Here is a 10653-nt window from a genome sequence, read left to right as displayed (position 1 = left end):
AGTAGGACTGAAAGCCCTGCCAGCAAACAGAGCCTCAGGAAGCCCTGCCCCAGCTTGTATTTCTTCAGGGCAAAAACGTACTCCTAGTGTGGAAGCCCAACATTAGCACTGGTAACAAAGGAGCAGTGGCTAGCGTAATAATATACATGGGTGTCATCCCTGGCACTCTAAATTCCAAGAAATACCGTATATTGCAAGGGAAAACCTGGGCTGTAGCCAGGCACAGTTTCTCCATGCTCTGGCCAAAGCTAAGGATGCATTGCTGCTTCTTAGTTTCATGTGCAGTGTCTGTATTGCTTGCACTATACCCAATAAAGTAAATTTTGCCCTAAATATGGCAGTTTTAATAATGCATGGATCCATAAGCGTGCTATTTCCTTTCAGCTGAATTTTGCCCTACATGGACTGGTAGGACCAATATGCTAAAAATATGTAACTTATTTCTTGGGGTATACAGATTTCATTTTAAAAGATTACAATTGCTTCCACCCTGTCTCCTACTAAAGCTGCCTTTGTTCTGTCCCCTCTAGGCTACATGAGCCGCTTGCAGCTGCTCTTTTAAACTGGCTTAGCTGAGCTTTCTGAATCTTTCCTTTCTTGGTTCCCAGCAGCAGAGTCAGAGGTTCCCATGGAAACACGGGGAGGAAACAATGCAGAGCTTATAGGATTGCTGCCTGAGCCCCAACTTTAAGCGGAGCTTCATGGATGTATCGTAATTGTGCAAGGGCTGATGCTTGAAGTGCCCGTGCTACACTGGTAGAGAACAAGCAAAGGACAGCAGACTGACTTTTGGGATGAGAATTATACACAGACCTACACATTTTTGTCCAGTGTCATGGAAGCACTTAAGGAAGGTTGTTATAATGTATGTTTTTTCACCATTATCCTGTGTGTACTTGTAATTCTAAGAACAAGCATATTTTCCTCATTTCCATAGCAACACCCATTAGTGAGATTGAGCTGTTCAGCTCAGTCTTTATTGCTGCTGATTTTACCCAAAAAACCTGCTTTTGAAACTACCAGTTAAGAAGTACCCTGTCTTGATAAGTACTGTGGGGACCGGGCAACGTGACCTCTTCCTTCCAGCCATTACATTACTCTGTCAGAGCAATTTTTCTAATTAAGGTTTTCAGTATAAATGATCTTAGCAATGGTGACTTCTGAGGGTGGTGAGGCACTGGAACAGGTTGCCCAGAGATGCTGTGGATGCCCCATCCCCGGAAGTGTTCAAGGCCAGGCTGGATGGGGCTTTGAGCAACCTGGTCTGGTGGGAGGTGTCCCTGTCCATGGCAGGGGGGTTGGAACTCGATGATCTTTAAGGTCCCTTCCAACCCAAGCCATTCTATGATTCTATGAACTTCATTTCTTGCTGTTAAAAGGACTTGGCAAGGACCCATGTCAGCTCTAAGTCTTGAGGTGGCAGGCATGTCTATGCCCTATGAATAAATTTAAGCTTAGAATCATTCAGTTCTGTCTCCTTCTCTGAATAACAGTTGACCTGTCTTCCTGTTCTGCACCAGAGCTGACTCCTAGCTTGATGGGGGCTAGCTCAACGCCTGTCTGGTCAATGTGAGTTCATGGATGCTGGGTGCTCTATTTCATGCACACAGGATTCATGGTATCTTGGTCATGCATGGCTTATGTCAGGTTTATGTCATGGACTGCTTCAGGGTTTGAGTGTCATCACTCTCACAGTGGCATCAGCTGACCATGCAGCACATGGTGCCCTTAGTCCTCTCCCCTTGAGTGAGCTCTGTAGTATTCAGGGTTTTATCTACCGATTAAGCCAGGACAAGAATGGTTGCTGTCGTGGTTTTGACCAGATTGACCAATCAGAGCGACAGATGGCCCCTCCCTCCCCCCTCTAAGGAAAAGAGAGGAGAAGAAGAGATAAAAGAGATCTATGAGTTTAGAAAAAACTAAACTACTTTAATGAAAATATTAATAAATAATGAAATAATAAATAATAATAAGAAAAGGAAAAAAAAAGAGGAAAAAAAAGTGTACAGTACATACAAAACTGTATCAAGCTCCCAGGATGATGATCACGTCACCAGCAGGCACAGGGGAAAGTCCCAGGCTGGACTCAGTGATGGACAGGAGCTGGATTCCGGATCTGGAGTCAGGAATGCTCGGATCGGGATCAAAGGCAGACGAACAGACAGGGTCCTCCTCAGATGTTGGCCATTGAAGGAAGAGAGATGACCCTTTGATCCCTCAGCTTTTATACTGAGCATGATGCAGATGGGATGGAATACCCTGTTGGTCAGTTTTGGGTCACCTGTCCTGTCCGCTCCTCCCTCCAGGTGTGACCCATCTACGCTTTTCCGCTTCCGACCCTCCAACGGGGCAAATAACAAATTCACCTGACCTTGGTTTTTATAGCAATAAGTATAAGCAAGGGCCTCTCTGCATACCATTCCTTGGTATAATCAGGTCTTATCGCTATGAGAGCGAGCAGTTTCTGAACAAAATGCTGTTAAATTCAGAGTTTAGTTAGTTAGAAGAGGCCCAGCTAAAAAGGAAAAATTACTGAACAGAAAATTAGTTCTGTTTTACCTCAAACCAGGACAGTTACCATTGTTCATAACTAAAACTATGAAACGTTAAAAAGTGGGAAAAATTCTGAAAAGAGTATGATTTGCTATTTGTAGGTCGCTATTTAAGAAGGGAGGATTCCACAGTTCTTTATGAAGTACAGACATAAACACCCCAAAAAGCTCTGCTGCTGGCACACGGGAAGAAAGCAGACAGACAGACAGCACTTACTGTTCTCCTTAGACACTATTTACATTGTGGGTGGTGCATAGAAACTCCAGGCGTGGATGGGGATGCCACAATCACTTATGTTGCACTGGCAAAGGATGGAAAGACAGCCCTTGCTCCAAAGGGCTTAATGTTTATAGTGCCGAACTCCACACAGCAAAAAGCCACGAAGAACAATAAATCAACCTTGTGCTGCAGCTCTGTGCCGTCTGGGCAGCTGGGCACTGCTGGTGCTGGAGGTGTGTATCTGCTGCTGGTGGGCGCAGAGCAATGGCCCCCGCTGCAAAAGCAGGTGCAAACATCTGTGTGGGTGTTCTTCAGACAATAAACTGGGAATGCAAGTGCTAAAGGAAGCAGGCTTGGGGTAAAATATTGAATTCATTCATTCATTCATTCATTCATTCATTCATTCATTCATTCATTTTTGTGGAGTTTTGCTTTTCCCCAAGGGAGTTCCACCAGCACAGGTGCCTGGAAAGAATGCACTGGATTTGTATATCCTGCCGTGGTGCCTACAACATGGCTCTGCCAGCTGCAGACCAGAGGTGAGGTTACTAGCTAGCAGGACTCCTGCCGCTACAGGCAGATGTATTCCAAGAAGATGTCCCATGTTTGTGCCAGAGCACTTGCCATGGTCTCTCCCCACAGCTATTGTGACGCTAAGGCCCCACCGGGCCATCTGATTGATGACAGGCAGAGCAGGAAGACAAGCTGAAAAGAGGAATAACTATGTTTTAACCACACAGTTTTATAGATAGTCAACTTAAACTTACTTTAAACTAAAACTTCTACATAATACATTACACTAAGACCTAGATTCATATTACCTACATCTGATCACACACAAGCTAAATATCTGTTCTAAGTGAGCCAGCAGATTCCTCCTGTGGTAAATGGAGAGAGAGAGAGCAATGTGTCTGCAGAAAGGCATACAACCCAACTTAAATACACTTGAATAATCCCTCTCTTCAGGAGTAATTTACACACGTAGTTTGAATGAGACATTACTTAAGCGATAGCTGGGTGGGATGACTCACTCTGTGTGACTTGCCCAAGGTCACATGGGAAGTTAATGCTGGAGTATGACCCAGAGTCTCAGCCCCATGCCTCAGCCCTAAAAGCATCTGTCTTCTTTCGTGTCCCAGTTTTAACTTAATGTGCTGTGTTTTACCTCCCTTCTGATCCAGCAGAAAGTTCAAGTTGTTGGTATGATCTAAGAAGTAAATGGGAATTAATACAAAATGTTCATAACATTGGGTCATTTCTGTTTCTAACTGCGGTAGCAAAAGGTAATTCTTTACACAATAATTTACTCTGGGAAAATTCCATGGAGATTCCTTTTCATCTGAACCATAGTAAGTTTCATTAAAGCTCTATGTGCTGTGAAATATAGTTTAAAAAAAAATATTTTTAAAAATTGGTATTCAAGCCGGAGACCAAAGCTGCATTTAGAAGCAGAGAACATCTTTTATAATGTAGAGATCAAGAGAAGTTATCTTTCCCCTCTACTGCTTTCATTGTTTGTGCTTGCAAAAATGCTCTGTCTAATATTTCTGGGGTGATCCCTCTCCATCCTCCGACAGTAAGCGATCATCTGCGGTTGTTGGAGATAGGCCAGGTCATCGTTACTCTGGCATTTGATTTAGCAGGTAGCCAGCATTATGTCATTCCTGTCCTATTCTAAGGAATGCAGTTGTCGCGGGTGTCAGGGGCTCGGGGAATGACACTCTGGTCACCCACCTGGTCACCCATGTTAACCTCTGGTAATGATCTGAAAGTGCAAACAGAAAAGATAAGGGCCTGTTGTTCACTGACTGAGGTCCTCTGCCCCTGCATTACACAGAGATTGATAATGAGGTGGCCCTAATGTCCTTGCTGGCCTTTGAATCTTTCAGCTGGTGGTCACCAGCAGTCTGTCACAATCCTGTATTTCCTGAGGCTGTAAGCAGAGCATGGAGAGCTTCTCAGTCCTCTCACATGGGGCAAACTACTGGATTCTGATCCAGATTGAAGTTTTCCACTTTACAGACTCCAAAAGCTGTTGGTGAGAAATGTGCAAATATCATGACCAAATTAATATCATTGGATTTATACAACAAGAGGTGGTAATGAAAACTACATTATACTGGTGTCTGCAACGTATTTTTTCTGGTATCTTTTCTGGTATCTTTTCTGTTTTGGGCCAAAATCAATGGTATGAGTTTCAACAAGGGCAAGTGCCAGGTTCTGCACTTGGGCCACAACAACCCCGTGCATTGCTACAGGCTTGGGGAAGTGTGGCTGGAAAGCTGCCTGGAAGAAAGAGACCTGGGGGTTCTAATTGACAAGCGGCTGAATATGAGCCGGCAGTGTGCCCAGGTGGCCAAGAAAGCCAACGGCATCCTGGCTTGTATTAGAAATAGCGTGACCAGCAGAAGTAGGGAGGTGATTGTGCCCCTGTACTCAGCACTGGTGAGGCCACACCTCGAGTATTGTGTCCAGTTTTGGGCACCTCAATACAAGAGAGATATCGAGGTGCTGGAGCGAGTGCAGAGGAGGGCAACGAAGCTGGTGAAGGGCCTGGAAAACAAATCATATGAAGAGCGGTTGAAGGAGCTGGGACTGTTTAGTATGAGGAAGAGGAGGCCTCATCACTCTCTACAACTACTTGAAAGGACACTGTAGAGAGGTTGTTGCTGGTCTCTTCGCACAGGTAATTAATGACAGAACGAGAGGGAATGGCTTCAAGCTCCAGCAGGGTAGGTTTAGACTGAACATTAGGAAAGAATTTTTCACAGAAAGAGTGGTCGGGCATTGGAATAGGCTGCCCAGGGAGGTGGTTGAGTCACCATCCCTGGATGTGTTGAAGAGACGCTTAGATGTCGTGTTGGGGGATATGATATAGGGAAGAACTTTGTAGTGTAGGGTAGATGGTTGGACTCGATGATCCCAAGGGTGTCTTCCAACCTGGATGATTCTATGATTCTATGATTCTAAGGAGCACAGACAATCATTTCCTAATACTGGGCATGCAGGTCCACTGGACAGAGGCCTCTGGTTCTGCAGACACAGCTACATAAAACATCTCCAGTACTGACAGCAGACCATCCAGATTGCCCAAGTTCTAGAGGTGGTCACAGAGTTTCCCATGGCATTTCCCATGTCAAGACATGTTGCTGTGAATGCTTCATGCAGAGAAACTGTAGAAGTTGCATGGGCAGTGACAACATTTCAAACAGTTTTGTCACACAACCTCCCACCCCACAACATATGAGGAAAGAATACATATGGGAAAGAATATGGGAGGAAAATATGGTGGAGAGATGCCAAGTGCACTGCTCTACTGGAGCAGCTTTCTGCACAGTGCAAAATCAGAAAAGAGTACTCTCATTGGATGGAAATGTTAAGTTTTACCAGCGTGCCTCAGGAGAGGAGTCAGTCACTGTGCTGTTCTGTGGTGCTTTCAGTAAATCCTGGATGGATGCTCTGAGAATAGTTGGGGGGGGGTTGATCTTCATCTAGGCTCTTTCATACCCAGAAAACAGCATGCTATGATGAATCTTACAGTATTATTCTGCAAGTAATAAAGAGCAAGTAAATGATCATAGGCTGAGGATCAGTGACAGGATGCCTTGAATTTTTCATTGTTCATTAATTCCCACCCTTTTTTTTTCCTCCTAATTGTATGCAGGTTTTATGTTGTAAGTGTCTGGGCTAAAAGACTGTATATTTGTAAATACCTTCATTTCTTTGTTTTCAGTAAATGCTCTTATTGCAGCAAGTATTTTACACTTACAATTGCATATTTACTGTTTCCTTGGAGAGTTTCTGTCTCAAAAAAGGCCTAAGAAATCCTGCAACTTCCTGCAGAGTTTGCTGGGATGTCCAAATCACAGGCGCACACTTGTGCAGGATCTGTCATCTCTTCGCACCTCACCTTCCGCAGTTACAACACTCCCATAATTATGGCTTAAAGGGAGAATACATACATGTTGTTTAAATGTTGGCCTCCTTTTTCATTTGGGTGTTGCTAATTCCTGACCAACCTCTCCTGATCAGACTCATAGCTGTTTTCCAAAAGGAGCACTTCTCCAGATACACACATCTATGTTGGTAAACTGACCAGACATAAAACCATCTGCAGAAGCCACATAGCATAGCCTGGGTAAACAGTACGAAAGGCTCAGTTAGACGAAGAGCATCCTTGGATGTTATTTGCTTTTCTCTTAGCAACAGTTATACAGTTCAACACCATGAAGTTCTTTGTGCTGCCAGGTCACCTTCGTATTGGAAATAAGAGAAGAACGTGCAAAAGTAACTTCAATGCAGGACCACGACAAGATGAAAAATTTCTTCCTTCTTGGCTTAACTCCGTGGACAAATATGACTTAATGCCTCTCTGATCCTGCTTACACCAGAATTTATATTTATGACAAATAACCCTCCAGATCACTTTCCTCCGAGTACAAGCTTTCCATGTTCTCCTCGCATATGAAGGTCCAATATCTCATTAATGAGGTTTTTTGTCATAAGGAATTGGGTATATTTATAGGAGAATAAAAAAGTCCGTGTCTCCTGCCTGTTCTCCTGTATTAATTCTGTTCAGGTGAAGCACACAACTTTGAAAATAGTATGAATGCTGTGCTTCTGATAGACCCTACCGTGAAAAACCAAGAAATCTCTCTGCTGTCCTGCAGCCTTTATGTTCTCCCCAGTGAAATCTATATATTTAAAGACTGACAGGTTATCTTATTTTGCAGTAGTTTTCTTGCATCTTTTTACCCTTTCTGGCAATATAAAGGGAGTAAATAACAGTGCTTTGAGCAGGGGACACATCACCCAGGGAATACTTAATTGTAAGGAGCATTCTTGTATGTAATTAAAAGAAGCACAGCAAAAAGTATTCTGGATTGCAATTGTAGCCTGGTAGTGGAGCAAATGCATAGAAGATTTTGACCAGCAAGTTGCTAGTTCTGAAAAAAAAGCACCAAGAGGAGATGAAAACAGAGTGGAAAAATAAGAAGAATTTGGATCCTGTATGCTTGTTCTGGGCTCAAGGAATGTGGTGACAATCATCCCTTCTCTACCTAGAAATCAAAGTTGCATCTATGTGGCAGGACTGTGAACCTATTGTGCTTGTCTGTGTAACACTGCCTTCACCTAAGATATTATATAAATAATAATAAATACCATGTCAATAGATTGGACATTTCTTGTTTCTCACCTGTCTTCTTTGGAAATCACGTTGAATGAAATTTTTCAGTTTGAACAGATCTGTCTCCTTTCAGACACCAGTCTACCTTTATGATTATGTGAGCTGTACTGCTATTAAAATCACTCGTGTGTATACAGGAGACAGCACAAAACTCAGAATGCAGAAAGCCCATACTTAGGACAATTTCCAAGCTGGAATTTTCCCAAATGCACTATGCTGCACATAATCTATATTTTGTTTTTAAAAGATGAAGACATGCAGTTAAATACATCTCTATATACATTACCCCATTTTACCAATAAAGTAATGAGCCGGGACACCAAAATGATGATCTGGCTTTAAATGATGAAGTTTGTTTTTTTCTTAGTAAAACAAATGGGTATCTAGTTACAGTCAGAGCTTTTAACCTCCTCAATTTCATTTGATCATACATCAATGTAGCTCACAAGTTCCAGCTTCTCTTTGTTTTGTAAAATATCATATTTGTGGAAAAATCTCTGAAAGAAAAAAAAAAAAAGCTTTATGCTAAGGGGAAGGATATTGCATTAAAGTACTACAAAATGTGGGAAGAAATCACAGTTCACTCTTATCATTGGTAATTATTGTTCTTTGCAATGTGTTTGCTACACCAAATCAGCTTGTTGATCTTACAGTTAGGATCCAGTTAGGATCCTCTGTGTCATTTGCATGATAATGCTACAAGCCAGTTGCACCACAAAGTCATTTTGCTGATGAAATCTAATTATACAGGCATAAGTTCAAAGAAGCCCTTTAGTGTACAGCCAGTTCTGTGGACAACAGTGAAAGTGCCTTTATGCTTAGAGCTACCTATATATCTAAATGAAATCAGTGCCTTTCCTGCTCTTCCCCTTTCCACAAGAAAGTAGTCAATTCAGGTAAGAGAAGTGCACAAAACCTTATTCCCATTCTTCTAGAGGTTTTGCTTATTTATGGCACATCCTCTCAATCATTATGTGCAAAGTAAAAGACCAAAACCATCTTCTCAATCACTATGGGCAAAGTAAAGGACCAAAAGCATCTCAGCTGACATATACAGCAAAGATTGACAGGCAGAGCTTGGTAGTCTTACAAGGGAATTTTCTAAAATATCTCACTAGATCAAATAACTATTTTACATTGAAATCAAGGAAAGTTTGACAATTGTGCATGTGAGTGTCTTTACATCTTATTATCCAAATACTTTTAGAAATCCAATCTGCACATGAATCACAGAATCATAGAATCATTCAGGTTGGAAAAGACCCTTGGGATCATCGAGTCCAACCATCTACCCTACTCTACAAAGTTCTCCCCTATACCATATCCCCCAACACCACATCTAAGCGACTCTTAAACACATCCAGGGATGGTGACTCAACCACCTCCCTGGGCAGCCTGTTGCAGTGTCTGATCACTCTTACTGTGAAGAATTTCTTCCTAATGTCCAGTCTAAACCTACCCTGTTGCAACTTGAAGCCACAGCCTAGAGCTTGAGCTTAGCTGTTCCTTGTTCTTGTCTATCTGTACAGGATACTATATGAAGCAGTAGCTGGTACAGTGTTAATTTAAAATTAACAGGAAGGAGTGAAAAAAAAAAAATAAAGAGAGATAAAGTAACAGAAAACCACTCTCAGTTGTAACAGCTAATCCAAAACTTGAAGGAGCAGAAAACTTTCTTCCCAAAGGTGCTATAAACTCACTACTTGAAAGAAACAGGATAAGCAAGTAAAACTGTACAGGCTGAGTAGAAGGAACTGTGCCCTCTGTTTCTCACATGGGCTGGAGGGAAGGGCATCAACAAAGAAGCAGTAGTAGCAGAGTATTTGAGATTAAATATTTGTTAAATAAAAAAAAATCAGGCCATTTCATTTTATGCATCTCTGTTAAGTGTTGGTGCTGTGTGGTACTAGCTGGGAATCCTCTTCAGCAGGCTGTTTTAAGCAGAGAGTGAGTTAGTTCATTGAGTTAGCCCTTCCTTGGAGCAATGACAGCTTTAAATCCTAAGTATTATTTTGTATTATTCTATGAAAAGAAGTGTTCTGCTCAATGCAAATTTACCATTCTAAAGTGAGGAGGCAAAGCTGGTACACAAAGGGGTGCAGAAAGTCTATTTGCAGTAACTTTTACTCAACTCAAGCCTGAGTGGCAAAGCTTGAACTGGAGATCTCCAGGTTTGTGTTTGGAGCCGACTTTAAGGGAAGTCACTCTGGAAACAGCATGAAATTACAAGTAAAACAATTTGCTAAACACAACTGGATCTGAATATTTTATCTATATATCAGCCCTACTTCAAGAGTTGTAACAGTTATGATTTTTTTATTACCCAATAATTTGCATGGCTGCAACAGATAGGAGCCCAAAGCAAACTATTTTCATATCTATTCCTTTTTCACTCATCTCTTTCCCCACAGCCAAGATTCACTGGAGGCTGAAATCAAATTGTTTGGAGAAAAAGGTACTTGCCACAGTACATTGATCAGAACAGAACCCATAAAAACTATGTCACAGAACCAGACGAATTTTTCCATTTCATTTTAAGACCAGTCAGATAATTTTCCAGAGGCAATTTCCTCTTTTAAACTATCCATGTGTGTTTCTCCCATTATTCATTTCAAGTGCCTACTGTATAGAAAAAGGATACAGGAGTTGCTGTTCTGACTGCTGCAGAGCATTCCAGAGGTTGGAGGCCCTTG

The sequence above is a fragment of the Numenius arquata genome, chromosome Z (genome assembly GCF_964106895.1).
Source record: "Numenius arquata chromosome Z, bNumArq3.hap1.1, whole genome shotgun sequence".
Taxonomy (NCBI): Eukaryota; Metazoa; Chordata; class Aves; order Charadriiformes; family Scolopacidae; genus Numenius; species Numenius arquata.
This window is presented reverse-complemented; position numbering follows the sequence as displayed.